Below are 8,190 nucleotides of genomic sequence, written 5' to 3'. Positions count from 1 at the left end.
GCTTGCCCTATAATGGTAGTGTTGTCCCAGTCGAATTCATGTTGCTTGCCATCTGCATGTGTGTGGAGATGATGCAAACAGATGAGCCAAACAGAGAACAGCCAGGGAATTCCTAGAGGCATGGCACTCATCCACAGATTCAATCAATAAGCACATCGACCTGGACCCAATATACCGACCACTGCAGCAGACAGCTGGAACTGACAATCGGAAGCGGCAGATTCAAACCACTACAAATGCCGGAGGAAAGATCACAGAAGCGCTTCACAGGAGGCTCCCAAGCACTGAGGATGTCACCTAGACAGGGGACGAAACGTCTGCAACACAAATTCCCAGCTCGGCAAACAGAACCACAACAACGAGCACCCGAGCTACAAATCTTCTCACAAACTTTCTGTTTGCCTTAGTCACCCTCTGTTTCTATCTCAGCTTCTGGCCTCACCTGCAGCTTTGAGACTGAAAACACAAAGAGTTCACAGTATTATGGATTAGTTAATTATTCATTGACTTTTTGGGTGCAGTTTGCTAAATCTACTTTTTTTTATTATTTATGACTTGGATATTTCTACTCAGAGTGCTTCATAGAGTCAGCGAAATGTCAGCTGCTGCACTGTATTCTTCATAAATTTCACTGCCAGCAAAATAAATAGACCTTTAAACTAGAGCTCTGAAAGGAAAAGTTAAATGACTATAACAAGTCATACTTTTCAAGTAAATTAAACAGTGCCTGTTCTAATAGTTTGTCAAATCTCTTTATACATATGCAAATTGTAAGAAATTGAGATATAGTTAAGGCAGTTTTATTTTTGCATAATCCCAAATATTACCATTTGTCCCATTTAATATATTTTAACAACCAGTAGAGGGAGGCATTGATTTAAAGTAAAATGTTACATCCCATCCATTAAAGCATCATATCTTCTCAAATAATCCTGGAATATATCTAATTAGATTGCAATATAAAAATGCTCCCATTAACAAGTTTCAGGCCTATTTTCTACTTCAATCATCTTTCTTATATAGTGAGGTCAGAGACAGCCAGGTATGTCCTAAGTATATGAATAGCGATGGAAATGGGACATTTATCTTATTTGCATTGAACTCAATTGCTTAATTAATTTCAATATTCAAAACTGTTCTAGCTGAGTCCCATTGAAGAGAAAACATGCGTCCAGGAGAAGTAGTGAATGTAAATGTGCACCTTCCCAAGCACTGTGAATATTTCATTCTATAACCTTTTCAACATCTATGAATGAGATAACTTCGGAATGTTGAAAGAGCTTCAAGTATGATATTTACTGCCTCGCCTTTTGCTGACAGGTGAATAATTGAATGATTAGCATTTCTCATACTATGAATTAGGTCTCAAAGTCTGAACAGAAAATTATCTTCATTGTACACTTAACAGAAACAAGCTTTCACATAATAAATATAGTAGCATCACTCAAGGGTAGTATTTTTCTTATATATATTTGGTTAAATAATGCGGGTGAAGGCAAAAAGCAGTGCTGTGACTATCAGCTGTTTTAATTGTCTGAGAATAAAATTGGACAGAGACAAGTCAATCAATAAGTAGGAATTCACATTTTGATCTTGGACCTGGTGTCAAGTTCAAATGCAAGTTGGGAAACAGTAGGGGCCATACAGAATGAAAGAAACTGCTGCCTGCAAGAATTGGTCCTAAGAGCTTTTTCCTGCAACAGTTTTCTAAACTGGAAAACATATTGTTTGAATCCTGGATTTATAATACATCTATATTGATAACATAGAATTCTAATGGTCCGTTGGGTAGCATTTCTGCCTTATTCAGAAGATCGAGGTTCAAGTCTCAGGCAGGATTTGATGGCCATGGTATTGAATTCAGATAGTGGCCAAATGGGTTAAATATCATATCTGCCAAATCTCCCACTAACACATCAAAGACAGAAGGGAAGATTAGGTGACATTCTTGGTCAGCAATGTGATAGAAATAACATTGGAGTCTTTACAATTACCATCCGTGGTTCCAGCTGACACCCTGCACATGAAAGTGAATGTTGCTGCAATAATTTAGAGAACTTGCCTGGCAGTTCAAGAGTGACACCATTCAGTTGCTTGGAGACAGCCTGTGCTGAGTTCAAAAGAGCAGGGGAAAGAAAGGAAATAATAACAATACTGAAAAATTCATTGGTTGGTATTGAACTATTAGGGACTGTCTTTCAATTGCTATATATTTTAGAAAAAAAACACTTATTGAAAAAATTAGCTATAGTTGAATTTAACTGAGGAACACCAGGAATAAGGGAAAGTCAGAACTAATATAATAAAGTACTACAAGTAATCCAAAGTAAAGTTAATGAACAGGTATGCAAATTTAAGATATAAAACCAAAGTTTGGTCAAGTTGAATTTGCATCCTGGGAAGGCATGGTTCCTATCTGTGCCTCAGACAACCACATATGAGCAAGTCTTGCTAGCGCAGAAACTTGAGTTCAGGGCTGCAGAGCTTGAGCACTATCTGGAGTCATTGCGGCAATTCCAACAAAAAAGAGCTACATTAAAAGATGTGATTGCACCACAACATAAGGTTATGCGAACAGGAAGAGACTGGTGACCTCCACATAGGCAAAGAGGATCAAACAGGTACACAGGCATTTGCTGGGGTCTCATTCACAAAATATTTTTTCTATTTTTGAACTTGAAATGTGCTGTTTCTTCAGGAGAGTGCTGTCAGAGCTATGCTTGTGGCACCATGAACAGCTTGGTTGTACAGGAGGGAAGGAATAAGCAAGGAGTGCAATATTGAGAGAAGAGTTGTTAGTTAAGGGAACAAACAGGAATCTCTGTGGCTGTGGACATCACTCCAGATGGTATTGTGCCTCCCAGATGCCAGAATCAAAGATATCACAGAGATGCTACAGGACATTCTTCAGGGGGAATATGAATAGCTAGAAGTTATGCCCCTAATTAGTACCAATGATTTAGGTATCACAGGGGATGTGGCCCTTTAATGAGAGTTCAGAGAGCTTGATTAAGAATTGACAAGATGAACATCAAATGCAGTAATCTCCAGGTTATTCCCATGTGCAGTTTACAAGTGAGTTCAGAAATAGAAGCGTAAAACAGATGAATGTGTGACTGGAAGTATGGTGAAAGCAAAAAGACTTTAGACTCCTGGGACACTGGGACTGACTCTGGGGAAAGTATCACCTGTACAAGCCAGACTGGTTGCTCCTGAACAAAGCTGGGACTGACTTCCTTATAGGGTGTTTTTTTGCTAATGGCATTGGAAGGACTTTAAGCGATTTTGGCAAGGAGATGGGAACAGAGATGAAAGAGGAATACCAGAGTGCAAACATACTTAGAGACAAACATTGAAAATTTGTACATAAATTGGTGGAGTTGGAATAAGGAGAAAGAAATGAAGTCTAAATCAGTGCTTCTGTGCATGTATATGAATGCAGAGAGGATAGTAAACTAAACTTGGGAATTACTGGCACAGATTTCAATGTTGAAATATGATCTTGCGATCATAAAAGAGACTTTGCTCAGGGAAAGCCAAAATTGTGTGTTAACTATACCTTGGTACAAGATTAGATTAGATTAGATTACAGTGTGGAAACAGGCCCTTCGGCCCAACAAGTCCACACCGACCCGCCGAAGCGCAACCCACCCATACACCTAACCTAACACTACGGGCAATTTAGTATTGACCAGTACATCTTTGTGACTGTGGGAGGAAACCGGAGCACCCGGAGGAAACCCACGCAGACACGGGGAGAACGTGCAAACTCCACACAGTCAGTCGCCTGGGGCGGGAATTGAACCCGGGTCTCTGGCGCTGTGAGATGTTCAGAAAAGTTAAGAAAAAAAGGAAGGGGGTGGTGTTATTGCCCAACTAAAGTATTGTAGTGCTGTAAAAAGGGAATATCCCAGACAGTTCGAGGATAGAATCAATTTGGCTTGAGCTAAGGAACAAAACGGATGTTACCACATTTCTCAGTGTTGACTATGGACCACTGACTAATGGGAATGATGTAGAGGAATTGATTTGTTTCAGTTACAATAGAGGTTATTAACTATACAAAGTAACTGGGAGAGTGATAGTGTAAAGGATTGAAAATGGCAACTGTTTCCAGACTGAGTTCAGGGAAATTTTCAACAATGAAAGTTGTCACTGTAGCCATATCAGTCCATAAGGCTGCTCTCTCATTAGGTGGTGGTTTAACCCTAACGTTTATTGCCTCAGGCAGGGGAAGAGGTTGAGAAGGAGATTGCTTCACTGTTGGACCTGGTTCCTGGAAGTGAGGTAGTTGAACTAAATCAAGTGCCAGTCGGAAACATTTACGAGACAGTGATCACTGTATTGTAAGGTTTAGGATGATGATTGGAAAGGACAATGGGAAACCCAGTATAAGAATAACCAACTGAGGGAGGGCAGACTTCAATGTGGCAAGAATGGAGCTGGGCCAGATTGACTGAAACAAAAGGATTTGGGCACAATAAAGGTTTATTCCCTCATAAGGGGAAGGTAAGGCAAATATATCCAGAGCTTCTTAGATTTTAAAGGAGATAGAAAGTAAGATTAAAAAAAATTGCTTGTAATAGGGGTCAGGTAGAAAATACAATTGAAAACCAAGCTAAACACAACATATTTGGAAGGAAAGTGGAACAATAAATAAGAAGCAAGGACAGAATATGAGAAAAGATTGGCAACTAACATAAAAGGAAATCCCAAAGACCTTTATTGGCACATAAAGAGTAAAGATGGTGGTAAAAGGAACAGAGTGTCAATTAGAGACCGTAAAGGGAATTTAAACATGGAGGCAAAGGGTATGGCTGAGTTACTAAATTAATTGTTTGTATCTGCCTTTACTGGGGAGGTCGCTGCAACCTATAACATGATGACAGAGGAGAAAACCATCCCTATAAAAGTCTAACATTTAAAGTATTTAAAGTTGACAAGACACAAAGACCGGATGTGATTCATCTAAAGATATTGAAGGAAGTGAGAATTCTAAACGGATGTGCAATTGATGCAGTGGATAGATAGATGTAAGCTAAAGTTCAATGTGGAGAAATGTGGGATGATACAGTTTGGCAGGACAAGCATGGGAAACCAACATAAAACAATTCCAAGGGGTTGCAGGAGCAGAGATAACTGGATGCATAGATCAGTGAAGGAGAGGTGGAGAGAGCAGTAAATAAAACATACAGTGGGTGGACTTTATTAATAGAGACATTGGAGTACAAGAGCAGTGAGGTTATGCTGCACTTATATAAAACATTTGTAAAATCACATCTGGAATATTATGTGCAGTTCTGGACATCACACTATAGGAAGGATGTAAACACATTGGGTAGGGTGCAAAAGAAGTGTACAAGAATGATCCTAAGAATGAGAATCTTCAGTAATGAAAATTGATTGGAGAGGTTAGGACTTTTTGCCTTAGAGAGTAGGTGGCCAAGAGGACAGTTGATTGAGAATTGCAAAATCATGAGAGTTAAACAGGAAAGAAAACATTTCCATTGGTAAAAGGATTGAGAATGAAAAGGCACAGATGAAATATGAGAAGAAATCTTTCACATGACAAGTGATTTGAATCTGGCGTGCACTGCCTGGAAGTGTGGTGGAGGAAGATTGAATGGGATGTTAAAGGATGAAATGATTGAGGTAGTTAAGCTTAAAAGAAATGAAGGGATAGATAGAAACTATTTGTTTTGCTTAGGGATCCCATAACAAGGGAGGAACCTCAAAATTAGAGCCAGGCTATTCAGAAGTGATGTCAGGAAGTATGAAAAATGTATGGAAATTTGGAATTCCCACCCCAAACGTTCAGAGGCAAGGTCAATGAAAAATGTCAAAACACAAGTTGATACATTTTTTTCAGTTAAAGATATTGAGGGATATTGAACTAAGCAATTTAAGCACAGTTGTTGGACAGATCAGCCGAAATGTAACTGAATGGAGGAATATGTTTAAAGGGTTAAATGGCCTATGCCTGTCCATAAATTACAAGAGACAGTGTCTTTCTTTAATTCTGGATAATACTGGACTTTGCTAGTATGGTTTGAAGCCATGCAGCGATACTTTGATCCCCAAAATGTGTCATGTTGATCAATGATGGTTGATGTGCTGAGTGAATTGGTATTGGTTGAAACTGCAAATAAAGTGCTGCAATCTGCCTCAATGTTCAGGAGGAGGAAATAAGCTAATGGGCTTTCTGTTCCTGATTACTATTCAGCAACCCCAGAAGTGCGTGCCTTCAAATGACAACTAAGGTCAGGGTTTAAATTGGCAGTGAAATGTTCCCTTAGTGTTAAATCAAGATTCAGACGTGCATACTGGGAACTTAGGCAAAATTATCAGGGATGAACCATTAGTAAAGATGGCAGTCACTAGACAGATTGTTGGTGAATCTGTGGTAAAAATAGCCATCTCCTTATTGATGTTTGAATACAGATAGCTGAAACAAAGATGGGACTAGTGAAGCCAAGATATATTGCATTATCGCTTTCCTCTGCGTTAGTTCATTGAACACAGACAGTGACAGCCTATTCCAGCCTTCATTGGTTTCTTTGACATGCCCCAATGTGCAGAAGTAGAAGTGATAACAATTATGGCTGAATGCTTGGCCTGTTCTGAACTTTGGTGGGCTGAGGACACAGCTGATGGTTGCACTTGTCAAGTTTTGTATAAAAATCAATAATCTAGACTGTCTCCCAGATTAAAAATAGCCTGGTTCTTTTCAGAAGGCAATAATCAGTGTATAAAAAGCTTAAAATTATAAATTATTTTGATACATGTATTGCATGTATCATCTTATAATGGTTCAAAACTTATGTATCACCATGGATCATTTTTATGTGATGATCTGTAACTCGGGGAATCCTAATTATTTATAGAATTAATTGCATTCAATTAATCTGAGTATTTCATCTTATGCAGTTCTGCATATTGAAGAATGTTGTTGTAAATCATCTCTATGAGGTGACAAATTTGCACAAAAGATTGCATTTGTAAGTTTAATTAAAAATATAAAATACTATATAACAAAGTAACATTTCCACATTCCACTTAGCCTGCTTTGAACAGAACGACTTCAGCAAAAAGGAATGGATTCCACTCTGATGATTCCTATGTGACAATTAATTAACTCTGCTTCATGATTAGCTGAAATTTAGTCTGCTTTTGCAAAGGGGAATAGTAGTACTGCCAGTGCTGGTGGTGATGCCCTTATTTGGAAGCATTCTTTATCATAGAGCCTATATTTGGAACAATAGGATGGAAATTGTTAAGTTCATCGCAATGAGGAGTAGAACATTAGAGTGCCAAGAAGTCCTGGAACTTCAACCTGTTTTTTTCATTTCAAAATGAAAATTCTCACCTCTAAGTTCCTTGATAATGGACCTGTATAATGACAGAGTTAGGTTCAGCAGTAGCACTGTGTTTTTGATTTGAAAAACTGAAGTTTCAGCATTCACTTCAGGATCCAAACTAAGTTGAGGCTTTAATGTGCATTGTCAGAGGTACTAAATTGTGACCGAGATTTTAGAATTGATATCTAATTTGCCAGTTCTGATGGGTATTAAAGATCCAATTGAAATATTTGAAGGGCAGTGAATTTCTCTGAGCAATTTTATATGCAATGAGCATAACCAAAAGAAGCAAATCATCCATTCCCCTTACTGCTATTGAGAAAGCGTTGCTGTGTATTTGTCTACATGACAATGATTCCACTTAAACAAGTAAGCCATTATTTCTTTGAAGAGTCTTGAGAATGAAAAGGTAATAACCCTTTTCTAAAAATATAAACCAAAAATCTGTCTACAACATTTAGAATCATTAATCTTACAGTACAGAGACAGGCCATTTGGCCCAAGCCGACCAAAATGTCTGTCCACTCTAACCCCATTTCCCTGCACTTGGCCCATATCCTTGTAATCATTTCCTATCCATGTATTTGTCCAAATGTCTTTAAAATGTTGTTAATGTACCCACCTCAACCACTTCTGCTGGCAGCTCATTCCATATGCGTACCACCCCCTGTGTAAAAATGTTGTCCCTCAAGGTTCTGCTAAATCTCCTGACAGCTTTGTTTGGTTTGAATTCTAAAGAAAGATAACTGGCCTCAAAATATTAACTCCGCTTTCTTTCCATGGATGCTAGACCTGCTGCGTTTCTCTAGCAATTTCTATTGTTGTTTCAGCT

Source organism: Chiloscyllium plagiosum, chromosome 26 (assembly GCF_004010195.1).
Source record: "Chiloscyllium plagiosum isolate BGI_BamShark_2017 chromosome 26, ASM401019v2, whole genome shotgun sequence".
Classification (NCBI taxonomy): domain Eukaryota; kingdom Metazoa; phylum Chordata; class Chondrichthyes; order Orectolobiformes; family Hemiscylliidae; genus Chiloscyllium; species Chiloscyllium plagiosum.
The sequence above is the reverse complement of the archived record's forward strand: the minus strand, read 5'-3'. Positions refer to the sequence as shown.